The 26,635-nt window shown below is 37.1% G+C and overlaps 1 long non-coding RNA gene and 2 pseudogenes across 2 annotated transcripts; 2 read left to right on the forward strand and 1 right to left on the reverse strand.

The window, feature by feature from the left end:
* Window positions 1-46: 46 nt before the first annotated feature.
* LOC107623946 (uncharacterized) lies at window positions 47-3,587 on the forward strand. The gene is made up of 4 exons (XR_001616688.3): window positions 47-1,042; window positions 1,144-1,184; window positions 2,557-2,671; window positions 2,898-3,587. It is a non-coding gene; the product is annotated as an uncharacterized LOC107623946 (long non-coding RNA).
* Window positions 3,588-8,801: 5,214 nt separating this feature from the next.
* On the reverse strand, window positions 8,802-11,875 carry LOC107623658 (pentatricopeptide repeat-containing protein At3g25210, mitochondrial pseudogene; annotated as a pseudogene). Its single transcript, XR_015907063.1, has one exon. The product of XR_015907063.1 is annotated as a pentatricopeptide repeat-containing protein At3g25210, mitochondrial pseudogene (transcript).
* A 9,609-nt stretch (window positions 11,876-21,484) lies between these two features.
* On the forward strand, window positions 21,485-24,004 carry LOC148579558 (uncharacterized; annotated as a pseudogene).
* The last annotated feature ends 2,631 nt before the right edge of the window (window positions 24,005-26,635 follow it).

Consider the following 26,635-nt stretch of genomic DNA (forward strand, 5'->3'; position numbering starts at 1 on the left):
GACCGACCAGATAACCGGTTCTTACAACTATGCTGCACTCTCTCATACGGTCATTCCTTCTTTCCTACAAAGTACCAAATAACAAAACCCTAGCGCTTCTTCAAGCTCCCCGTCGTTGTGCCCTCCGTCGTCGTGCGCTACTGTCACCGTCTCACTCGTCTGCTCATCGTCCTTAGTCGTGCTCTGCCGCCGTTCGTCCATCTCGCAGCTCTTCCTTGTAAGGTTGTGAAAACCCTAGCCTCCACCGCGCCGCCATCAATCTCACCGTCGCCGCCCATCGCGCTCAAGATCGCCACTAGGTTCGTTGTGGTCGTTCGCAGTCCTCATGGTTCGTTGTTCTCGAGGTCCCTCGATCCCTCGTTCGCCAATGTTTTCTTTCCAGTCCTGTTTCACAGCTCTTTGCCGTCGTCCATCGTTGTGTTTGTCGCGAGATCGCCATCTTCGAAGGTCAATGCTCTGTTCGTGGCTCACTGTAATAGTGTAATGACATTGTTCGGTTTTTTGCTCTGTTCATAAGGGTTATTGATCTTTGAATTATTCTTGAATGATTTGTGTTTTCAATTTTTCATTCATTGATTAATTGATTGTTGATTAGCTCTTACTGCTATTTGTGATTATTCATTGTAAATATGCTGCTGTCCTGCTGTTCTTTGTGCTTTTGTGGCTTAATTGTGATTAGATTGTGCTGTTTGTGATTATTTCATCCTATATTATTGTTAGTTAACTGGTTTTAATTTTGTTCCTGGGGTTTGAGTTTCTTCTACAAACTCCCCAGTTGCCTTTGCTCCCTCTGTCTTGGTCCATAGATTTCGTCTCCACAGGTTTTTTATTACTATTTTATTTTAATTAACGAGATTGAAGTGGATGTACTATAATTGCTTGAGGTGTGTGATATATTTGATTAATGTGAATGAAGAACACTAGGTTGAGTTGAATTGAATTGAATCATGGATAAGAGCATGTTAACTGGTTTGGAATCACTTCCAAAAGCTTATCAACAAAGAATGGCGTCCATGATGTAACAGGTTTAAATCCGTGATAGGTACTTCTTCTTCACTCTATCTGTTAACTAATTCCATGTGTTTTGATTTGATTTGTGTGTAAATTAATTTAATTTGTTTTGGATTATGATTGGATGAGAAGCTAAAGGATGGTGCATGGTCTTATGCAGAGCTTGCTAAAGAGTGAGTGATATGAGGACATATGTTTAAAATAGTTTCAATTATTCAATGGTCTTATATCTATACATATATTTCCTTGCCTTTTAATAGCAATACATAAAAAAATAAAACTAAAAAGTCATAAGTGTATGTTTTTTTAATAGTTTGGCATTCAAATGCACTTAATTCTCTTCTATTTTATAAATAGTAATTACATATGTCATATAAGAAACTGAGTTGTATTTAGAATATTATTTGTGCACTTCTTTAACTGTACAATTTATTCATCTATTCCAAATATGGATGCCAGTTTAAGTGCCTCACAAAACTTCTGAGACAATATATAGAGAAAAACTTTTCTTCCTATGAGGAGAAATGGAGAATATAAATGAGAGGCAGTGATATAATTTTTGCACTTTGCTTAATAATGGAGCATAAAATAAGGTAAACAATAGTATGTCCAAAATAACAGCAGAAGCTAAATCCTTAAGGTAATGTTCTGCAGAGAAAACTTTTCTTTTAGGCAGCATATACTAGACTCAAAAAATATCCTTAGGTACTCTAGCAAAAAAACTTACTAGCATTTTCAATACATAAAATTCTCATAGAAAAAAGAGTGAATACCCCATCCGGCCCCTGACAATTATCTCGAAAAGACAACGAGGCCCCCAAGAAAAAAAAACACCCAATCCGGCCCCTGATAATTTTTTTTGGGGACTGATTAGCCCCTGTGCCAAAAAAAATAACATTATTTTTTTTTTGGCACAGGGGCCTCGTTGTCCTTTCGAGGTAATTGTCAGGGGCCGGGTTGGGTTTTTTTTTTTTGTCAGGGGCCGGCTTGAGGTTTTTTTTTTGTCAGGGGCCTCGTTGTCTTTCGAGGTAATTGTCAGGGGCTGATTTGGGTTTTTCTCTAGAAAGGATGAAGCAAACAATTAACTGTATCAAAATCCTTCATATTGAAAGCAAACACACAGAGACAGAGTAGATTAAACTGCAGCACTAATGGTTTTTAATTCTCATACCTAAGAAAATTACTTTCTTAATGGTGCACTCATTAATTAACAATTGTGAGTAAAATAATTGATAAAGTGAAGCCAATGAGCATGAATTAAAAGACCACATCCACAGGCTTTTTTTTCTATTTAAAATATTATTTGTGCACTTCTTTAGCTGTACAATTTATTCTCAGAAGTTTGTTACATTAGATATTCCTTTTACAGTTGAAAATATATTAAAATTTAATTTTTATGTTTATTTTTTTTTATTTTTTTGATGTCTTGACTGCATTATAACTTGTGAATCTCATTTCCTTTTTGATATTCAATATTTTGACAAATTGCCATGATTTATAATCTATTGATACTTGTCTTTTTCATGCTTAATCTGTGTGATTTAGAGATATTTTAGAGCTGACTAAGGCTTTTAACGTGAAAGAGGCCGAGGCAAAGGCATATATATTTGAGGTCCAGATTACTTTCCTTTCTCCAATACTGAATGAACGGCAAAAGTGAGTAAGTATGGTCTTAACACTTCTCTTCTCAAATGATTGTTTTCTTAATTCCAAATTATTGGTTAAGCATATCAAGATATGCAGACATAGAACCATTATCTAATGAATAGCTAGGATTTTGCACCTAAATAGAATAGTTATTGTTCTTTATCTTTTCTCCCATAACTTCTTTCCTTTCACGTGTTAGTGTCCTTATGTTTGCTAATAAAAGCATTTCTTCCCACCAGACTTCAATTGATGCTGCAAACTATGACGGGGTGATGTTACTGGGTGGAAGAGCGCCAGAGTATCTTGCTCATGATCCTCTTGTTGTGGCACTGGTGATCAAATTTTTCAGTTCTGGAAAAGCACTTGCTTCCATTTGCTACGGACAGTTGATTCTGGTGGCTGCAAGTGTAGCTAAAGATCACAAGTGCACCGCTTTTCCTCCTGTTAAACCGGCATCGGTTGCCTCTGGGGCTCATTGGGTTGAACCAGACACCATGGCAGCAACAGTGGTGGATGGTAATCTCATTACTGCCACCACTTATGAAGGGCACTCTGAATTTATTCAGCACTTTGTAAAGGCACTAGCACGCAACATAAGTGGCTCCAACAAAAAAATCCTCTTTTTTTATGGGGTATGTTCAAATGATTTTCAGGCACACAACTGATAGGGACTTAGTACTCAGGGCACTAAGGTCTTTGTTTATTCACTTTTCTTTTATTTATTTTAATTTTAGACTTAATTTGAATCCTCTTTATATTCATTGATACATGGAAATTAGTAGTTTAGACTTTAGACATGTTTCATTTTTTTCTCTATTGTTGAATGATTGTTCAATTGGATAGCTGGACCTATTGTTTTATGTACTAACATACTGTAGCATGATAGTGCTTGTGAATCTTTAGAATGTATTTACTGTGCTTTGCTAGAATATTTTTTAATTTAGTATAATTGTGTATTTATTTTTATTTTATAATATTTAATTCATTTAATTAAAAATACAGAATTATATATGTAATCATATTATTAAATATTATATTTTACAAAACATTATTAGAATATATATATATATATATATATATATACAAAAAATTAAAAAAAAAAAAACAATGAGGGACCTAAGGCTACACTTATAAAAAGTAGCCATGGTATACAATGTGGCTACGCTTTACAGGTGATGCAGTAGCGTTGAAAAGCGTAGCCTATTCTGGAAAAAATGGAAGCTGAAAAGTGTAGCCTTTGGTCCTGGACAGCATCACTTGAAAAGCGCACCTTATTCCCAAACGCCAAAAGCGTAGCCCTTGGTGCAGAAAAGCGTAGCCTTTGAGAATAGGCAACGGCCGAATAGGAATCACCCCCAAAAAGCGTAGCCGTAGCCCAGAAAGCGTAGCCGTAGCCTAAGGCATCATTTTTTTTTCACTTTTGGCTACACTTTTCAAGTGTACCTGAATAGGTATTTTTCTTGTAGTGTTGTCTCACCAACCACCGTGCACATTTTATCAATTCACATATTTGGCTCAATTGCAGAATGAAGTGCCAAAGCTACAGCAATAGCAACGAGTTGAAAACACCAAAATTGAATATAAAAGAGTGATATTGACAAATTAATAACAAAACCATTTGGGCAATTAAACCCTAATTGTAGATTTGAACAAGAAATTAAATATCGTCGTTTCCATTAGGTTGTTTCTGAAACCAGTTAATCTTCAAGATCTGGACATGGGCAAAGGGAGAGGGAGAGTTGAGGCTGTCGGAGAGGGAAGCCATAGCGCACATAACGGCGGACCTCGAGGCACGGTGAATCGCGGACGACGGAGCTCTGGGCGTGGTGAATCGTGAGCGGCGGAGCTCCAGGCGCAGTTAATCGGGGACGATGAAGCATGAGCTTGAGGCGTCGTGAATGGTGGATGCTGTGTGAGACTTGAGTGTGTGGGACTGGGAGAAGAGAAACGTGTGAGTGATCGGTATTCGGACCCTGTCTTTTGCTGCTTTATGATCATGAAAATGGAGATGGATAAGTGGGGAGGGAGATGGATGAATGATGTTGGAGACGAAGATGGAGGTTGGTGATGGTGGTTGGTGGTGGCTGATAAACCCCAATTTTGTGGTTTATATTGTGTAGAATTTGGGAGGTTTTGTCAATATTTTCCGCACTTATTCACAAGAAATGCATGATTTTGTGTTCTCTTTCTAATATTGCCCCATGATGGAAAAAACATGCTTATTTTGCCTCAAAATTGCTATATTTTGATCCTCTTTTATTGCCATTCGATGCCGTAATGTATTTGTTAAGTGATTTCAGGATTAATAGGGTAAGAATGGCCTAGAAGAGAGAAAGAAAGCATGCACAAGAGGAAGGAACATGAAGATTTGGATTTTGGGAACTTCAGCATCGGCGCACATGCACACTCCACGCGCACGCGTGGATGAGGATAGCTAGAAGCGGCGCGCAAGGATGGACGCATCCGCGCGGGCCAGAGAATTTCAACCGACGCACACGCGCGCACGGGCGGGAAGCTGCACGTGAACTCATTAAAGGAAATCGTGCCTGGCGATTTCTGAGGCTCATGAGGCCCAAATTCAAACTGTTTCTGTATGGAAAAGACCCAAGGATGTTAGGGGAAAAGGAGGGATCATTCATTTTACACTAAGACACATTTTTAGCTATTTTTTGGTTCTTTATTTTTCTAGAGAGAGAAACTCTTGTTCTTCTCTAGATCTAGCTTTAATTTGATCTTCCCTTGTTGAATACTGAATTGGATCTTGTCAATTACTAGTTTTACTTGTTTAATTTGAATTTCCTAGTATAATTTTGCTTAGATCTTGTGTTAGTTTTATGAATTCTTGTCAATTGTCAATTTCTACCCATTTCAAGAATGTTGTGAATCTTCCTTTGTTGATGTTACATTGATGATTTCTATGATTAATTGTGTTGTTTGAGTGATTGTATGTTGATAATTGTTAGTGGGTATTTGTTAGTTTTAATTTAATTGCATTTTGAACATGTCTTTTGTTAATGCTTACCATGTGTTTGATGAATTGTTTACCTTGATTATGGAGTAGTTCTTTTTACTCTTGGCCTAGGCCAAGGGAATTGGGTAAACTTGAGTCATTAGGACTAATGGATTTAATGATTTGGGAACCCTTAGTGGTTAATTTGATAGCCATTGACACTAGCCTACTGCTAGGTTAATTAGTAGTGAGGTTAGACCTTATGGGTTGATGTTGACCAAGCCATTTAACGTACTTCAAGTATAGAAGTAGACTTAATGAGTTTGGTTCCTCATAATTGTCAAGATACGATTATTAGACAAGGATGGTGACCCCAATTCCCATGCCTAGCCAAGAGTTGCTTTTATTATTCACATTTGAAAACCCAAAATTCTACTTGTCTTGTCTTAGTTATAGTCATTGCTTAGTTTTAGAATAGAATTATATTGAATGTTATCTCATTAGTTTGGTATTACTTACATCTTGCTTAGTCATTCGAACTAGTTTCTTGCATTTTAAGATTACTTGCTTGTTAAGATTCCTCATTTAATTCCTTGCTCATAACTCACAACCCCGGATTTCTAACCAATGTTGAAGCACATGTTTGCCCATTCTTCGTGAAACGACCCGAGGTTTGAATACTTCTGTTATTTTTATTGGGGTTGAACTTGTGACAACCAAATCCCTCTCTAAATTTGATCCCCAAGGATTGTTGTTGGTAGAGCTATACTTGCAACACGACTTTATTGAGAAATTCTTTACCGATATAGTCTCTTGGGAGCGCATCAGTGGCGCCGGTGGTTACAGCGGAGAGATGGATGAGAGGATGAGCGATAGTTGGGAAGAAAAGTGGAGGTGTTGGTCTGTTGGAATGGAATGAGATTGGGAAGAAAGGGAGAGGATGGATTAGGTAGTGTGCTAACTACCAAACACTGTTAGGATTAGGGGTTAAAATTGGAAACAAAAAGTTGACTATTGGTTGACTATCAAAAAGCTAACAAAAAGGATATAATTGAAGCATATTTAAAACATCAAGGATAAAATTGAAACAAATTAAAACTTAAGGGTATTTTTAAAACTTTTCGAAAACTTCAGAGACAAAAAGTATACTTTACCCTTTTTTATTTTATTGTATTGAATAAAAAGTGAACTTGCTAATATATTTCTTCACGGTACCTTTTTTATTAATTTTTTTTCGTTTGGTAGGCGCCTCGGATCTTGCACACCAGACGGAATCTGATGGCACGGCCGCCGGAGTAGACTAGGCCATATCTGAGACGAGCCGAGTTTGAGTACGTGGCCTATATGGTCGAGTTCGAGTACGATTGGTCGCTTGCCTATGGTCGAGTTCGAGTACGATTGGTCGCTTGCCTCGGCGTTGATAGAGAGGTGGAGGCCTGAGTCCCATACATTTCATTTACCGTGCAAGGAGATGACTATCACCCTGCAGGACGTGGCCTATCAGTTGGGACTCAGAATTGATGATGATCTAGTGAGTGGATGCATAGGTGGGTGGGAGCAGCACCATCGGGGACGGACCATTGAGGAGTTATGTGAGCAGATTCTGGGTGTTGTTCCCGGCCTAGAGGACAGACAGTCACAGATGAAGTGGACTGTGAAGCTCACTTGGTTCCACAACACAGATAACCAACGAGTAAGCTCGTTGTATGACTCCTCCCAATCGCCATATATTCTAGCGATGACTCTCTGTTTTGCAAGCCAAACCTTTCTGTAGGACGCCTTGTAACCAAAGTGATTCTCCACATCTCCTTGTAGAACCCTGATGCTGATTGTTGGATCGGCCTTGACCATCGTGAGAATGTGTTGTGCAATCACTTTCGCATCCAACCTACGATGATCTTGCCCCATCGAAGTTTGCATGCAAGTATGAGGACCAGTGTATCTCCTAACCTCACACCTTTCTTGCTTTCGGCGATATGATATGAGTATGCTCCAATTACAATCGGGTCCGATCTGGATACATCGTACATTGTACCTCCAATGGTCACTCTCTACTATTTTGTACTCCGCAGCCCTCCTGATGCTGTACTGCTTAACTGCCAACATGACTTCTTCCTTGTTTCCAAATTGTAGTCCAACCTCAAACTCGTTGCTTGGGTCTTCTTCAGGACCTCCTTGGGTAAACGACCAATCCGAAGTCATTGCATCGAGATTCAACCTCGTGAAATGATCCGGCCGGTCATATGGTCGAGAAATGGCAGGCTGTGTCAGAGCAATCTGTGTGTCACCGTAGTAGTTCATCTCCTCTTCCTCGTCACCATCATCAGGGATTTCGGGTGGTTCTTCGTCAGCATCGTCTCTATCATCGGGGTTGACTTCATACTGCTCCATCATCGGATCTCTGATAGCAGAACCGTCATGACTTTCAACACCGTCATCCATTAATTCAATGTTACGAACTTCAACATTAGACCCTTCCTGACTACCCTCAGGTGGCATATTTAGATCTACCATCGTCCTTCTGATAGTTCGTCTAACAACTCCACTCGTCGGACTATCATCGACAGTATCTGCAAATGATCCTCGGCCACCAAAGTCAACAAGAAACACGTATAATTCCAACAGATGAATATTAGTCCATCGGTTGTGCCACGACGTCCTCGTCGTCGCGCAATCGGTACTTAATTCAAAACAATAGAAATATCGCTCACAACGATGGTCTGATAAATATACTAGTAACAGAGACAAAGACAACACAACTGTAATATACCTTTTATAAAACAAATTGCCATCTAACTCGGTCGGATATCTGTAGTAATTTTTTTTCACCCGTTTAGATTCCTGCTGTCCGACGGAATACAACATCACATTCTTCAAAGCTGTTAAACTGTTGACTTCCGGTGTCATATAGATAATTATCAGTTGGCCCAATCTAAAGACAATTGAACCTTCTTCATCATACACTATTTTACCATCGTAATGAATGGATAACAATGAATTTCCTGACATCGTAGCAGCAACGTTAATAATGAGAAAGAAAGTAAACAGAGAAATTGTGGCTACTTGATCTTTCTCTCCAATAGGCCTACTTTTATTTCCGAACTCATCATAGAGTTTGCCAAGAGATGCGGCGAACTTGCTCTTATTCCCAAAAAAAAAAAATTCGTATCCTTGAAAATAAATCTGAAAAAAATTTTTCGGGGAAATAATTAATTATTTTATTTTATATACGAAAAAAATCCAATAATATTCACTCAAATAAATTCATTTTTTCTTGATACCACGCCAAGTTCTACCGCTCCCTATAACAACTGAATTCGACAACTTATGCTTATCGAGACTAAAGGAACAGCAAGCACAGAATCTACTCCCCCTCCCTGCAAATATAGTGCAATTCTCTCAATAAAGCCTTATACATCTTTTCATTCATGTTAACATCCCCCTTCTTGCACTCATCAAGCAGATCAAAAGCCTCGTCGGCTCTCCCCTCGGGACACAATCCCTCCAGGACAGTCTTATAAGTCAAGTGATCAGGAGACTTAGAGTTCTCCAACATATCAAACAGAACCTCGATGGCATCCTCAAACCTCCGATTCATGGAAAGACTGCAAATGATTACAACATAAGTACTCGCACTTGGCACAAAACTCTTACCCCTCATCTCCTGCAAGAACTTAAATCCCTGATTCACCCTACCCTTCTCACACAAACCTTTTGCAATATATCCATAACTATAAGCATTAGGCTCACAGCCATACAAGCCCATTTCGCGAAAAACCTTAATGGCTTCATCAAGCTCCAAACACTTGGAATAAGCTTTAATTATCATGTTGAGGACAAAAGTATCAGGAATAACACCATTGGCCTTCATTTGCTTAATCATGGACCTCACAGAATGCAAGTAAACGTAACAAACATTGAGCTTATTGAACCTTTTAAGAAGTGAATTGAACAAAAGGGAATATGTTTTGAGAGTGGGTTTGGAATCCTCTGACTTGAGCATCTTCTTATAGACGTCAAAGGCGAGGCTGAAGAGGAACTTGTGGCCGCAGCAGAACCGGATGACGGCATTGTAGAGCTCGAGGGAGGGGTCGCAGGCGCCGGTAATGACCTCGTGGATTAGAGTTTCGGCTTGGCAGTAGCGGCGGCTGGCGACGAGTTGTTTGATGATGGTGAGGTAGGTGAGGTGAGGTGAGTGTGGGTGTAGTTGCGCTGTTGGGCAGTCCAGCGGAAGATGTCAAGGGATAGATGTGGGTCTAATTGGGCCTGAAGGGCCCAGTGGACGTCGGAAGGGGTGAAGCCTGGTTTGAGATGGTTTATCCATGTGTCAAATTGGTTCTGGAGTGGGGTTTTGGATGGTGAGGTGGAGAACGAGGGTGGTGTGGTGCCGGTTGTGAGGAGAGAGATGAAGCGAGACATGGGGTTAAGCGGGCGTGATTTGATGATACTCAGCATGGTTTGCTTTTGGTTGCAAATGTGGAATAGTGTTGAAGAACTAGCAGGATGGATCCCCAATTGCGGTTTCACTTGGATACTCATAGCCAAACAAGCATTTCTAAACAACTTGGAAAGATCATGGAGCTGGAATTTACCTATGGATCTTCGGGTAATTGCTGGCAGAGAAGCATCCAAAAGGGAAAGCAGTTAGTGTTTTGGTGGAAGGAAGGCGCATCACAATTGCACAGGGAGGGGAGAAGGCTGATGGCAAATGGGGAAGACAATGGCCAAGACCACAAGGACTCCATAGCTCGCAGCAGCGCCACTGGTGAGGATGCAGCAGGAAGGGTCCGACGTGGAGCTTACCCAGACGAAGGAGACGGTGCCACCGGAAGCTGAGGAGGAGCACGACGACGAGAAGAACCCTCGGGCACAATTGGAGATGATGGTGAAGACAGGGATGCTTCAAATAGTATAAACTTCAGCAGGCAAGAAGTGAACCAGAAGATAGATCTCGCAAAAAATACAAGACACTAAGAGAGGATGAAATAAGTAACATGTAACATTGTGAAAGGCAATATTCATCTTAATTAGTGTGCCTAAGATACTTCAAAATAATTTGCAAGTTACAAAGAGGCAACAAGCAATAAGAAGCTCAATGAACACTTAGGCATACCAAGAATTAATGTAATTGTGATGGATTGAGCAAAAAAAGAGGTTTAAAGTGATATGTAGTGATTGAAATCCAATTCAAAGATAAACCAATCATGGCATTCACACAATATATATACTCAAAACTCAAGCAATGAAAAATTTTTAGCACTTTATACAATCCTTTTATCACAAATATTCATCTCAACAATGAATCATGCCAAAGAATCAAACATTCTCAATCACATGGTAGCTATAACATGCAATTTAAAATCCAAAATAGTCATAGAGGCCTTTTATCGAACACTTGGCATGCAAAGGCATAAACAACACAAAATAACACCATAAGCATTCTTTCAACATCAATTCAAACAAATTCAGCATCAGTGACGCAAAATCAGCAACATAGTGCAGTGGTTCAGCAGCATATCAATCAAACAATCCAACCCAATTAAAATTCAAACTCAAGAAGCATAACAGCATGTTTAACTATGTATAAACTAAGACTAGTTCTAATCAGAAAATCCTAGTTCTAATCTAAATTCAACTAACAGCAGCAAATAATCCTAACCAATTCAATTACCAACTAGAAATTAACATATAACTAATCCTAAATTAACTAAAACAGAGAAAAGATGTAAAAGGGAGGTTGAACTGAATCCTGTTTGAAGAACAGGGAAAGGAAAATGCAGAAACAGGGGAAGCAGGGGTGAGGTGGAGTTCCCGTGGCAGTGACAGCCGCTGTTAGTGGAGAACGCAGCGGTGGTGGAGACAGCTGTTGCTAGAGGTAGTGCCGGCAGCTTTGATGACACTGGGAGTGGTGGTTCGGTTAAGGGAAGAAAAAGAAGAAGGGTGGCTGTGGCGTGGTCGCCGGTGTCGGGTCTGGACGGCGCTGTCGTGATGATGATGATGGCCGATGAGAGGAGGAAGGTGGTGGTCTGGTTTTGGTGGTGATTCACGGTGGCGTGATGGTGGTTGGAGGCTGGGGTGTGTTCAGGGAAGGGTGGTGCGATGGAAGAAGAGAAAGAAAGAGGAGAAGAAGAAGAAGGAAAAGAAAAAGAAGAAAAGGAAAAAGGAGGGGGGTGGTTCGGCAGTGGTGTTTCACGGTCATAATTGAAGACGACGAGGAAGAAGCATAGTTATTAGAACCGAAACTGTAATCCAACCGGTTGAATCACACTGATTCAACTGACACAGGTAAAATTAGTTAATCTAATCTTATTTAATATAAATATAAAATAATCAATTAAAAAATATTAAATCTACATTAATAAAAAAATACATATATTCACGGACACAAACATAATAACAATAATCAATTATTAATTTCTAAAAATAAAAATTTCAATTAGTATTAAATTTATATTCACTACAAAAAAAAAACTGAGAATCATTGAATTTAACGGTGATAATTATAGTCGAATTTAGTGCATGTTTGGGCGCCATTATTTTGTTAAAAAAAGATTTTTTTTCAATGAAAAAAGATCTTTTTTTATTTTTTAACGTGTTTGGCAAATTTCTAGTAGTAAAAGTAAAAGCACTAGTAAAATCAAAAAAAGATCTTTTTTGAGAAGCTGTAATTTACATCTTTTTTTAAAAGATCTTTTTTTCTTAAAAAAAAAGATGTTTTTCGTGTAATAAATGAACAAAAAAGTACTTTTATATTGTTATACCCAAACATAATTGATAGATAAAAAGACCTTTTTACATGAGATATCCAAACATAAAATTACTTTTACTTCTCTATAAGATCTTTTAAAAAAAGATAACTCGAAAAAAGATCTTTTTTCAAAAGTTCACCCAAACAAGCCCTTAACGACAGATTTGATGATTCGTCCTGTCAAATAATTACTAGCAGATAGTCGCTTCTGATAGTAGAACCGTCGGTAACATTTGGTGAGAAACCACAACAAATAGGCGCCAACTTTAGTGTTGGAGTTACCGTCGGAAGAATTCGACATTAAACATGTTTAATAAAGCGCTGCGTTTTAGTGATCCGCCTTGTGTTACTGTCGAAAATATCTGCCGCTAAATTCGATGGTGATCGTGCCTTAAATTGGAGCCGCAAACCCCTCTCTCTCTCTCTCTCTCTCTCTCTCTCTCTCTCTCTCTCTCTCTCTCTCTCTCTCTCTAACATTCTCATCTCTCCTCTTGGTCAACCTCTTCTGCTGTCACTTCTGCTTCTACCCCCACTACACTTCCATCCCTCTTCTCCGTTTTCTTTTGTTCTACATTTAAGATTTTTTATTTGTACTATGTTTATTTTAAATTTTGTTATATCAAGTTAATTAACTAGTTAGTAGAGTTTAGTTAGTTTAATTTTCTACTTTAGTGGACTTAGATGGTTAGGATAGGTTAGAATAGGTTAGATTAGACTCTGATATTGCTGAAAAATATTGGATTATTGAGTTGTTTGTTGATTATTGCTGCTGAAATTGTTTGAAAAATGCTTAACTATATTAATATTGATTGAGCTGTTTGTATGTTACCTTAATAATGATTGAAAAAAATAACCAGTTGAGAAAGGTTGATGGATATTTGGTTTGGATGGAACCTTTGAAGGGTGGAGAAATCCAAATTTTAAGGGAGACTTTAACTTTTTATAAGATTTTCAGTGAAATCGAAAAATTAAAATTATGTTTTTGAAATTGTTATAATTAATTGTTGGGTTGCTATATTTTTGGGCAATTGTCAATTTGAATAATTATTTTAATCTTAGTTTATATTTTTTATTTTATTAAGTTGGTGTTATGATAAATATTTATGGCATTTACAAGAGAAATATATATATATTCATTTTGGTTCTTATGAAAGAAAATTTTCTCCTTTACAATTAGTGTTTTATTGTTCTATAGACACTTGTTAGTTTGTTAAACTAACCAAATCACTTATTCATTCTAATTTAATTATTTTGAAATTAAAAAACTATGTAATTTTCTTTTTCTCTTTTTAATTTACTAAACTAAAACACTTTTAGAATTATTTGTTATTTATAGAGTTTCTTTTTATGTTATTAATATATTCGCTATACAAACATGATGACAGGTAGTAGACGTAGGTCGAGTGGGTCACGTGATCGTGGTAGAGGGCGGGCTTCCACCGAATCCCCCAGGGCTGCCAATCATCGCCCTCTACCTCGGCTACCTCGTTGACTCCTGTGACGTCACAGGCGAGTCCATCGGACTAGCAATTCATCTTGGTCCTAAACTCGAACTGCGTGCCTCCTTCTGTTACGCCCCCTGCAGATGCAGCGACGACGTCGATAGAGCTTGCAGTGGGTGATTTCTCCAATGCCCCCGAGCAAGATGCCCCTCCACCATCGCCGTCATCCGGCTGAGGATTTGCTTTGATGGTATGCAGTCATGAGTTCAATTTTTTTTAATATTAAGTTTGTTTTTTATCCTTTGACAGGTTTGCACCAAAACCCAAAGCTTGCACACAGGAGATATACGAGGTCATTAAGTTCATGTACGACTATCCGTGACCGACCTACACGCAGATCCTGGCTGAGACCAGAAAGTGTTGGTTTCAGAAGTGGGTGGTAAGAACCCAATTTGGTTTGAATTGATTAATTGTATTTGAACTGTATTTTATTTTGACTAACTAATTTTGGTGAATCACTTTTGTAGTTAAAATTCATATGGGATGCAAAATACAATGTCATGATTAGGAAGATCTATGCAACCGGCCAGCCAAACGACTTCAGCAGATAATGAGCGATGCTCGTCAGGGGAAAGACCACCTGACATCGTGGATCCGTCAAAATATCAAGTGTGAACTGGAGGCCTATTTTGGAGATAACGACAGGTTCAAGTGTCGCCGTCTGACAAAAGTTGCTAATAGGGCTTCTCCCAAGTCATCGAAGTATACGGGTGAATCGACGACCTTCATAAAAACGAAGACCAGACTGGTAAAAATTTTGGCATTGTTTAATGTTTTAGTAGTTACTTGAATTAGTTTTTTAATTTCTTCATTTATTTTATAAAAATGTAATTGATTTATAAGCATTCTTGTTTTGAATATGATCTTTGGTGTTTTGTTGATATATATTTATATAGTCCTGTATGAACTAAACTGAGCTGAGTTGATGTAAAATTGTTTCGTTGGTTTAATTTCTTTTTTGATTATCAAGTTAACTAATTTGTTAGTAGAGTTTAGTTGGTTTAATTTTTTGTTTTAGTGGATTTAGGTGGTTAGGATATGTTAGATTAGACTTTGAGATTGCTGAAAAAAGTTGGATTATTGGGTTGTTTGCTGATTCCTACTGCTGAAACTGTTTGAAAAATGCTTGACTGTATTAGTAATGATTGAACTGTTTGTATGTTATATAAGACCCCAAATTTTTTAAAATTAAATAATTAGCTATTTATGAGCTAATATATTATATTGAGATGTAATTTTTAGAAAAATTACTTTTAACAAAAATAATTAAATAGAATTTTATGATTATTAAAGTTTAATTTAATTATTATTTATTTTATTAAATTTAAATTATTTATTAAAAAATAATTTGATAAAACAAAAATTAAATTAATTTTTATTATATATTATTATTACTATTATTATTATTATTATCATTGTTATAATTATTATTATTATTATTATTATTATTATTATATCAATATAGGATTTTATATGCATGTATATATGTATAAAACAAGGACACATGCCACTTTTATTTTTATTAAGCTATAACACCTCAACTTTTCATTAATCAAATCTCCTTCTATGATTATAAATCAACCCCAGCCCCAGCCGAACCATATGGAATAATGAAAGAAAGATTTGTTACATAAATACATAATATATATATATATATATATATATATATATATATATATATATATATATAGGGACGGACTTAGGGGGCGAGTGGAGGCCTCGGTCCTCCCAACTTTTTTGAAAAAAGATTAATAGTAATAGGTTATTAAATATGATTTAATTTTTTTAAAAATTTATTTAGTATTTAGTCTAATATAAATAGAAGTCTAGCCTAACTTAAATATTAATATTTTTAATATCTAAAAAAGTAAGTAATAATATTAAAAAAATCTAAAAAGATATTATTACTAATATTTTTTAATTAAATAAAATTTTTTAAATCCTATAAAGTGGATTTTTTTTTCTTGTGAGCGTCCTTCTTGATTCATTTGGTATTAATTCTCTCTGTTTTAACTATTACAACTGAGAGATCTTTTTTAGTGATGAATATTGTGAAGAATAACTCATAAACAAAATAAAAGGTTAATTTCTTGCTAATTGTCTTTTAATTATATTGAAAAGAAAATTGCTGAAAAATTTGACACATATTCTATTATCGATAAATTTTATGATACGAAAAATCGACCACTTCGTTAATAAAAAAGTACATACATATTTTTTGTATTTTAAAATATATTCTCTATCGATATATTTTTGTAATACATTTTACATTATATTATTTTTTTGTATAATTTTTTAATATTATATATATTATTGGCCCCTCCAGAGTAATATTTCTGGATCCATCCCTGTATACATATATATATACCATTCACTTATAATCATGGGAATGTGGCTTACAATCACCCATTATCATCACCGATTGAACTTGAAAAGGGAATGAAAGTGAAAGAGACCGAGTGTCTTTAAAGAACCGTGACACCTTCGTGATTTTTGATTTCGATTTCTTGAGATTCGTAACTCCAATAAAACATCTAATTCGATAAAAGTGTTCGTATTCTTTTTTTTTATACGTTGGCGTTATTTTTGTTCGGTAGAAGTTGATAGTGCCGTAGCTCTCCTTTCCCTTGAGTTCGGCTAATTGGAGTTTTAGGAGATACAGTCGATTTCTGACGTTTTCTTCTTCAGCAGTTCGGTCGAAAAGCTTCTCCAGAACTTCGAGTATTTTGATTTCGTATGGAGGTATAATTTTGGTAATTTTATAATAATTAAATATAAATTAGATGAGTGAATATTGGTTTCATTGATTACTGTCTGAGTTTGAATGAGTTTATGTTAAATTATTGTTGTTGCTTGTGATTTGTTAGTTTGGCTATGAGGAATAGCTCAGCTGTGATTATTTTAATAGTTTTGGGACTGTTGTGATGTGGTATTTTGAGGAAAATAATGAGATTTGGTGGTTGAAATATTAAATTAAAAGTTGAGAAAAATTGGTAACCGAAAGACTCGAAAACGGATTAAAATACAAGTAATATTTTGAAAGGAAAGGGTTAAGGGTTTCGGTTTTGGTATAAAAGAAAGATTAGTAATTACATTTTATTTTTGAAGGGTAATATTGTACTTGTATATAAAAATCGAGGTTAAATTTATAATTATATAAGTTTTCGGGTATTTTGGGTAATAAGTAAAGTTTAGGAGTAAGAACGATATTTCATAAAAGTTCAGAGTTATTTTTATAAATTTAAAAATAAGTGAGGGTTCAAATATAATTTTATAAAATATTGAAGTTAAAAATAGAATGTTAAAAAGTTCGTGATTTAGAAAGTAATTAATAAAAGTTTCAAAATAAGATTTTATAAACTAAGTTTTAAGAAAAAATGTATATATATTATTTATTTACTATTTAAATTATTCTATTTTTATTATTATTAAAATTTTATTACGAATATTAACTAGTAGAAATATTATTAATATTATTATAAGTTAGAGAAAAGCAAACAAAGTGGTCTTAAAAGTTTTAGAAAATGCAGACTTAATTAAAGTACTTTATAATTTTTTTCATAAGACACTTAGGGAAAGGCGAGGGAATAATGCAAAGATAAATTATATTGGAAATGATAAGAAAGATAACAAAGAAAGAAAGAAAGAAAGAACGAAAAGAAAATAAGATAAGTAAAGATATAGGGGTGAGCCCACTGAAATTCGCTTTCCAGAGATACATCGACCACTCCAGGGGATGGTCACACCTGTAAGACAGAGGTTGCTTACAGAGGTTATCAATACATACATTGGCTAGAGAGAGCCTCACCTGTAAGACAGAGGTTGCTTACAGAGGTTATGTTTGCATACATCGATTCAAGAGAGTCGCACCTGTAAGACAGATGTTGCTTACAGAGGTTATGACACTGGAAGCCAAACTCAGACAAAGATTACTGAGTTAAGTGAAAATATAATTCAATAAATAACCGAGAACAAAAGCATTAAAAGAATAAAAGAAAAATACTAAAGGATCTCTGCCATAGGAGAGTAGAGAGCAAATATTAAAAGAATTTAAAAAACGTCTGCCACAGGAGAGCAGAGGGCAGGAATGAAAGAATGTATTAACTAAAGGGATCTCTACCACATTAAAGTAGAAAGCAAAGATTAAAGAGAAATTGAATGTTGTTTGGGCCTTAGTGCCAAGTGTCCTGTGGGGACAACGATACGTAACGCTCACTTGATACTATAAGGATGGCTCAGTGAGTATGGCGATGCATAACGCTCACTGGAGACCGGAAAGAAGGTTCTCCCATGAGGACGGTGATACGTAACGCTCATGGAGGAGACGTTGGATGAGATAAGGACGGCGATACAAAATGCTTATCTCAGGACCAGTGTCGGAAACCGGGCAAGAAACTGACACATGAGCTCATGGCCTATATAGGACTAGACAGGCATCATGCTTGTTTGTGCATATCTCTGTGCTATGTAACTCTATGATTTGTGTGTGTGCTGCATGCCTGCATGACTGATTGACTTCTGTTTTCTTTTATTATTTATGCTTATATGTGTTCTACTGTTAGTTGCGGTTGGTTAATAATAGCAAATCGAACTTAACTAACTACCCCGGCCCTACTAAGAACTCTTCAATTCTTACCCCTATTTCCACCCCCCTTTCAGCTACAGGTGTGAAGGTTTAGTGTGGAGTTACAGGGGCATAGAAGATTATATTCACGAGTTGAGTTGTTAGAATTTATTTTCCCCTTATTGTTTATTGTTTTTAGTTTTTAGAGGGGTAGGATTTGTAATTAAGGTTCTTTGAAATAAGTCTATATATATAAAGTTATGTGAATATATACTTTTATGGTTAAGTGATTTAAAATAAAGCCTCCTCTTGTTTTCTTAATTAAAGTATCGTTTCGTATTCACGAAGGCTCAATATTAAATAAACATAGTATATAATTAAAAGAATAGAGGTAAGTAGCACTCGAACTTTTAGTACGATCATGAGGTGCTAAAAGTTAGGGTGTTACATGTTACCTTAATAATGATTGAAAAAAGTAATAAGTTGAGAAGGGTTGATGGATATTTGATTTGGATGGAATCCCTCAAGAATGGTTAAGTCTGAATTTTAGGGGAGATTCTGTCGAAATTTTTATAAGATTTTCAGTGAAATAAAAAAATTAAAATTATGTTTTCGAAATTAGAAATAAGATTTCCTGTATGTTGGTTCATATATATTTGTTTGTCATTGTTTAATTTGTTTGTTTATTTTATTTCTTGGTTGATATATTAATTTGTAGTCTAAGTCGTTGGATCATGAGGCGACATTGGCGGAGACCTTCAAGTATACCCATACTTTAAAGGCAAACAAGGAGAGATTTGCTGACGAGAGGTATGCAGCTCATTATGTGAGTTTAAAATAATCCTAAGTTTTAACTTTATTTGGTTTAAAGTCAATTATTTAACTATTATCCTAATCACAACTAACGTGTGTGATATAGGAGGAGTACACGCAGAGGTTGGAGGCCGCGACCCAGCAATCTCAGTCGCCTAATAGGGCCGACGAAACCGGCTCTGAGACCTCAGTGGTAGATCCTGATGGGATTTGGCGCGTGACCGCCTCTGAACCCCACAAGAATCACCGCTTCGGGTTGGGGTCGTTCTTCGCTAATGGCCCCCGCTCCTCCGCGTTGACGGCTTCCTCTACCTCTGCCTCTGCCACTAGCGCTGCTGATCCCAGGAAGTTGTCAACCTAAGGGAGGAGGTGCAGAAGCTAACACAGGAGCTGCACCAACAGGCGGAGCAGTCTGAGCAGAGGTATCGAAAGATTCTTGCATGCGTTGGCATCAGCTCGGACCTGATGGAGAAGTTGGAGCAGCTCGGGCAGTTGCGACAGCAGATGGAGGAGTACAACCAACAGATGTGCGCTAGAGGCAGCGGCGTTGCAAGTTCCAGTAGCAACGCTACCGGTGAAGCATTGACGGCAGCACCTACTTTGCCGACTCAGCAGGGGGACCACGACGCCGACGACGACAACGAAGATTACCGGGTTCTCTAGGTTTAGGGTTTTACACATTTTTGTTTGTCTACTTCATTGTATTCTACATTTGTGACATTTTATTTTATTCAGACCATTTATTTTTTAATAAAATAATTTGTTGATTTTGACAACTTTAAATTTCTGCTAACAATTTTGTTAACAAGAGTACTTGTGGGTTAACTGTGCCAAAAATTTTTTAAAATAAAATTAATATTACCGTAGGATTTACTGTCGGATAAATCTGACGATAACTTGGCACCTAAACACGTGAAACGCCGCCAAAGTTATTGTCAGATCACATGAAACGGTGCTAAAGTTACCGTCGGATGTATCGATGGTAACCATCAACACAACCTCGTCAAATCCATTGAAAAGACCGACGGAAAATTTGCCGATAATTAGTGTCGAACAAAATAAATCCACTAATAAGCAGTTTTCAGCGAAATTTATACCGTCAATCCAAGGACAACGGTAAATCCAACGGTAATATTTGTATCGGTGGATTTATTTGATTAATTTGATAGTACTCAGTGTTTTTCTTGTAGTGATTAAAACAATTAAATAAGAGTAACAATCAAACATTAAATTTATATTAAAACAACATCAATCAAGTATTAAACTTACATTAAAACATCAATAATCAAGTATTAAAACAACAACAATCATGTATTCCTTAAAAATTCCAATTAGCGTCAAATTTCTATTTTAAACTTATATTAAAATAGCAACAATTTATATACAAATTCCAATTGCTTTCAAATTTATTATCAAGTGTCATTCTATACAAATTCCAATCAATATCAATTTATCTATTCTACATTATATTGAAAAGAAAAATAAAATAAAATCTCACATCTACAGAATTCAAAAGCAAAACCAAAGCCTCAGTGTTCCAATAAAACACCATAGTATTATGATCACAGAACCAAAGCCAATGGAAGTATGAGGCAAAGAAGGTCAAATCCAGCAAAAAATAACCATTGCAGCTACATTAAAACACGATCAGCAGCAAAAATTACCCAAATGGTTAAATCATTAAAAAATAATGATTGAATAACTAAAAAAAATAAAAAAATGGTGAGGTGAGTGTGGATGTAGTTGTGCTATTAGGCGGTCCAGCTAAAGATGTCGAGGGAGAGGTCTAGGTCTAATTGGGCTTGAAGAGCTCAGTGGATGTCGTAAGGGATAAAGGTTTGAGATGGTTAATCCATGTCTCGAATTGGTTCTGGAGTGGGATTTTATATTGTGAGGTGGAAAATGAGTGTGGTGTAGTGGTGGCGGTTGTGAGGAGAGAGATAAAGAGATACAAGGGGTTAAAGAGGCGTGATTTGACGATACTCAGTATTGTTTGCATTTGGTTGCAAATGTGATATAATGTTGAAGAACTAGCAAGATAGATCCCCAATTTCACTTTCACTTGGATACTCATCAGATAGCCAAACAAGCTTTTCTAAACAACCTGGGAAGATCATGGAGCTGAAATTTACCGATGGATCTTTTGGTAATTGCTAGTAGAGAAGCATCCAGAAGAGAGAGCAATAAGTATTTTGGTAGAAAGAATGTGCATCACAAATCACACAAAGAGGAGAGAAGGCTGACGGAAAATGGGGAAGACAATGGTTAAGACCACAAGCACACTAAGGCTCACAGCAGCGCTGGAGACAGCAGCTCAAATGGAGAGTGCAACGTTTTCTGCAGTGCCGCTGGTGAGGATGGAGCAGGAAGGGTCCAATGTGGAGCTTGCAGTGAGGAGGAGCACGACAACCAGAAAAACCCTCGGGCACAATCGGAGATGACAGTAGAGATAGGGACACTCCAAATTAGTAGAAGGAGAAGGCAGAGCTCAGCATCGAAGGGAGAAGGGAGCAGGAGAGGTTAGATTGGGTTTTAGGTGGGTTCGGGTCAGTGTGGGTGCATGTTCGGTTCTGGGTTTTTCTTTGGGATGGGTTATCTTTCCATGTTACTTCTCTAACTTCAAACCCAATAGAAAAAGCCAACCTCCAACTACCATAACCTCAGCACAATCAGCCAAAACAGTGCATGACCAAAGCGGAAAAGAAAATGATTGCCTCTATAAAAGTTCGATGACTAAAAATATATGTTCTTACTTCTTGTGTATACACTGAAAAATGTACACACTGAAAACACACTCACACATGTTTAAAAACAGAATCTACTCTCCTTCCTCGTAAGTCGTAAATATAGTGCAATTCTCTCAACAAAGTCTTATACATATTTTCATTTATAATTGTATATATTAGTTGTATAAATAGAATAAATAAAAAATAGAATAACATTTGATATGGATGTTACAATCCAACTCAAAAGTCATAACTCGGTATCATATGTTATAACTCTGCTTAATGACTCACCCCAACAGTACAACTCGGAACCAAACGCCTGACCAGATACCGTAATGTCCCGATCTGTTATAATTGCTCTTCAATGAAAAACGATTGCCAGAAGCGTAACCGATCTGTTTCACTTCAACTCTAAAGGTATGACATTTTATCTTTGGCAAAAAACATATTGAATACACAATACTGACTTAAGCATTGAAGTGCCTTTTGCAGGTACACTCCCCCCTTTTTCGTTCTCTCCACGGCATGATATATCTCCAAACAAAAAGCTCGGACACTTAAGCTCTTAGCTCAACGTTAGAAGTAACAGCTCGGTGCCATCAGCTGAGAGTCGAGCTATAGCCAGGTTATTCACTCAAGAACAATTGGCGCCCACCGTGGGACCCGAGATATAACTCTCTTTTCCTTTTTGGCCTCAAAACTTCTGTATCCATCCATGGCTGATCTACCACCCCCAACACCTTCCGAACTCCTTCGGATGGTAACTGAGCTGCAACAAGCAAATCAACGTATGGCGGAGGAAAATCAAAGGATGGTGAACCAGATCGCCAAGTTAACTAATGCTCGGATTGAAAACAATGGTGATCGTAATGAGCGAACGGAGGAGGCAGAACACGATTCCGACCCATCACACGTTTCCAAAACTGCTCAGAACGAAGAAGCTCGACCAAAGAATGAAGACACTGAGCCTGATAACTTTGTCGGACCATTCACGGTTGACATTATGAATTTCCAAATGCCTAGCAGATTCACTTTGCCAACAACCTTAACCCCTTATGATGGGTTAGGGGACCCGAAGAAGCACATCAAAAAGTTTAGATCTATAATGATAGTAAATGGTGCCTCCAATCCTATTTTATGTCGTTGTTTTCCTACCTTTTTAGACTGTCCTGCACTTGATTGGTTTTGTTCTTTGTCTGCAGATTCTATTTCTCATTTTCAGGAACTAGCGAAGCTTTTTGAGGATCACTTTGCTACCTATTCTATCTACCTACACGATTCCGACTATCTGAACACAATCAAACAAGGTCAGAGTGAAAGCCTAAGGACTACGTTACCTGTTTCACAAAGGTGGCCATGAGCATAACAGATCTTCATCTTGAAGTGCATATACACACCATCAAAAGTGGACTCCGACCAGGAAAATTTCAAGAAGCAATCACGGTTGCTAAACCAAAGACCCTTACCGAGTTCCGTGAAAAGGCTAAAGGTCAGATGGACATCTAGGAGCTCCGCCAAGCTCGAAAAGCAGACAAGCCACAGTATAACAAAGATGAGGATAAAGCTCGAGACAGTAAGAAGACTTTTAAACTAACCCCCCGCTATGATTCATATACTCAGTTTAACACAAAGAGGGACATCATCAAGGAGATTCTCAATTCCAAGCTGATCAAACCTCCCCGAAAGGCCGGCAGCTATCTGGAAGCAAAGAACTCGGACAAATCCAGGTACTGCACTTTTCACCAAAAGTATGGATGCACCACCGATGAGTGCCTGATCGCAAAAGACCTATTAGAACGCCTAGCTTGGCAAGGACATCTGGACAAATACATCAGTGGGAGTATACAAAAGCGCGACACATCCTCGGCCAACCACACCTCCACAGGACAACATTCTCGAGACAAAGAGAAATCCCTCATAATTACCTTAAGCAACCACGGGAAATTATTAACTGTATTTATGGAGGTTTTGCAGGAGGAGGAGCAACAAACTCAGCTCGGAAGCATACATACCGAGCTTTGTTTTCCGTGGAGGGCACTGTGAATGACGCCCACTGATAAACCACTATTCTATGGTTTATCTTGTGCTAATTTGAGTGGTTTTTATCAACTCTTTACTCACTTATTCATATAAATTGCATGATTTTACATTTTCCTTCCTAATTTTGTTCTATAATTGGAAACTTGCTTCCCAAGCCTTTAAATTACCAAAAATTAATTCCCCTTTATACCATTCAATGTTGTGATATGTGCGTTAAGTGATTTCAGGGATTACAGGGCAGGAATGGCTTGGAGGATGGAAAGGAAGCATGCAAAAGTGGAAGGAATACAAGAAATTGAAGGAACTGCAAAGCTGTCAACCTGACCCTCTCACACTAAAACGGTCATAACTTGAGCTACAAAGGTCCAAATGAGGCGGTTCTAGTTGTGTTAGAAAGCTAACATCCGGGGCTTCAAAATGATATATAATTTGCTATAATTGCCCTGAGGATAAGTGACGCAAACACGTGCATCACGCGCACGCGTCGCATCTGTGAAAATTAGCGTGTTTGAATTCGCAACCAGCGATTTCTGGGCTATTTTTGACCTAGTTCTCGACCCAGAAAACATATATTAGAAGCTATAAAGAGGAGGAATACATCCATTCATAACACAACTTTCATATACACAATTTTAGGTTTTTAGATGTAGCTTTTAAAGAGAGAGGCTCTCTCCTCTCCCTTAGGATTTAGGATTAGGATTAGGATTTCTATTATGATTAGGCTATTTCTCTTCATTCCAGGTTCAATGTTTCTTTAATTTATTTTTTACTTTTATTTATTCTATTACTTTAATTGTTATTTATCTTTTCAATTTGGCTTATGAACTCCATGTTAGAATTGATTTCTTTATTTAATGCAATTTGAGGTATTTCAGATTTATGATTGCTTTCTTCTATTTATGATATAAATAATTTAGACTTTTCTTCCTTTGCTTTGGTTGAGTAATTGGTGACACTTGAGTTGTCAAACTCAGCTGTTGATTGAAAATTGGAATTCTTGCTGGTTGATTTGGATCCCTCTAAAGCTAGTCTTTCCATAGGAGTTGACTAGGACTTGAGGAATCAAATTGATTAGTCCACTTGACTTTCCTTTATTTAGTAAGGGTTAACTAAGTGGGAGCAATAACCAATTCTCATCACACCTGATAAGGATAACTAGGATGGGATTTTCAGTTCTTATACCTTGCAATGGTTTCCATGATAATTAATTTACTTTATTGCTAATTTATTCTCCTTGTTCCCTATTTCAAAAAAACCCAAAAATATACCTTTTTCCATAACCAATAATAAATCATACTTCCCTGCAATTCCTTGAGAAGACGACTCGATGTTTAAATACTTCGGTTATAAATTTTATTGGGTTTGCTTAAGTGACAACCAAAACTTTTGTACGAAAGGATTCTCTGTTGGTTTAGAAACTATACTTACAACGCGATTATATTTGTGAATTTCTTTACCGATAGAAAACCCGATCGTCACCCACACACCTCAGTATTTTCCATAAATGACATTTCAGGCATCTGATTTCAACAAAATCACCACAAATCTGGATGACCCAGTCATAATCTCCATCCAACTAGGAGACCTTTTGGTATGAAAAGTACTGTTAGACCCCGGGAGCAGTGTCGACATTCTTTTCTATTCTACATTCCAGAAAATAAAGCTGAGCAACAATATACTCCAAGCTTCCACAGGAGATTTAGTCGGATTCTCAGGTGAACGAGTCCCATTTTTGAGATCTGTGTGGTTACAAACCACACTGGGTGAGCTTCCCTTATAAAAAGCTTCAGATGTTCAATATTTAGTTGTCGACTGCTTTAGTCCATATAATTTAATAATTGGCCAACCTTTCTTAAACAAGCTCGGCACTATAGTATTTACAATTTATCTTTGTGTTAAGTTTCCTGTGCAGGACGACCTTATCGCAACTATTCATAGCGACAATTGTGAAGCTCGTCAGTGCTATAACATCAGTTTGAAAAGGCCTAACTGAGCTTCGAGCGCACAAGTAAACAGCATCAGCAGTTCTGATGAACTCCCAGCTCTTGCCGACCTTGACCCAAGGGCCGATGTCCTCGAACGACCAACCTCAACAGAGGATTTACAAAAAATTTATTTTAAAAATGACCCTAACAAATTTATTTATGTAGGCACCACACTTAGTCCGGAAGAAAAAGCCACATTTTAGAAGTTTTTACAGCAACATGCAGATCTATTCGCTTGGACCCCTGCAGACATGCCCGAAATTGATCCCTCAGTCATCTCTCATAAGTTGGCACTGGATCCATCTGTTTGACCTATAGCATAGAGGAAATGGAACCTAGGTCTCGAAAAGAAGTAAGCATCTTTAGAAGAGACCAAAAAACTAATCAATGCTAGTTTTATACAAGAAATTCGGTTCACAACATGGCTAGCAAATGTCGTCATGGTAAAAAAACATAACGGTAAATGGCGCATGTGTGTTGATTTCACCAATCTCAACAAAGCATGCCCAAAAGATGCTTATCCTTTACCATCTATTGACTGTTTAGTAGATAATGCTTCAAGTTACAAAATGTTAAGTTTCATGGATGCGTATTCTGGTTATATGAAAATTACTGTTATAAGGTTATGTCTTTTGGACTTAAGAATGCA

The sequence above is a fragment of the Arachis ipaensis genome, chromosome B10 (genome assembly GCF_059453495.1).
Source record: "Arachis ipaensis isolate K30076 ecotype BB chromosome B10, ASM5945349v1, whole genome shotgun sequence".
NCBI classification, from domain to species: domain Eukaryota; kingdom Viridiplantae; phylum Streptophyta; class Magnoliopsida; order Fabales; family Fabaceae; genus Arachis; species Arachis ipaensis.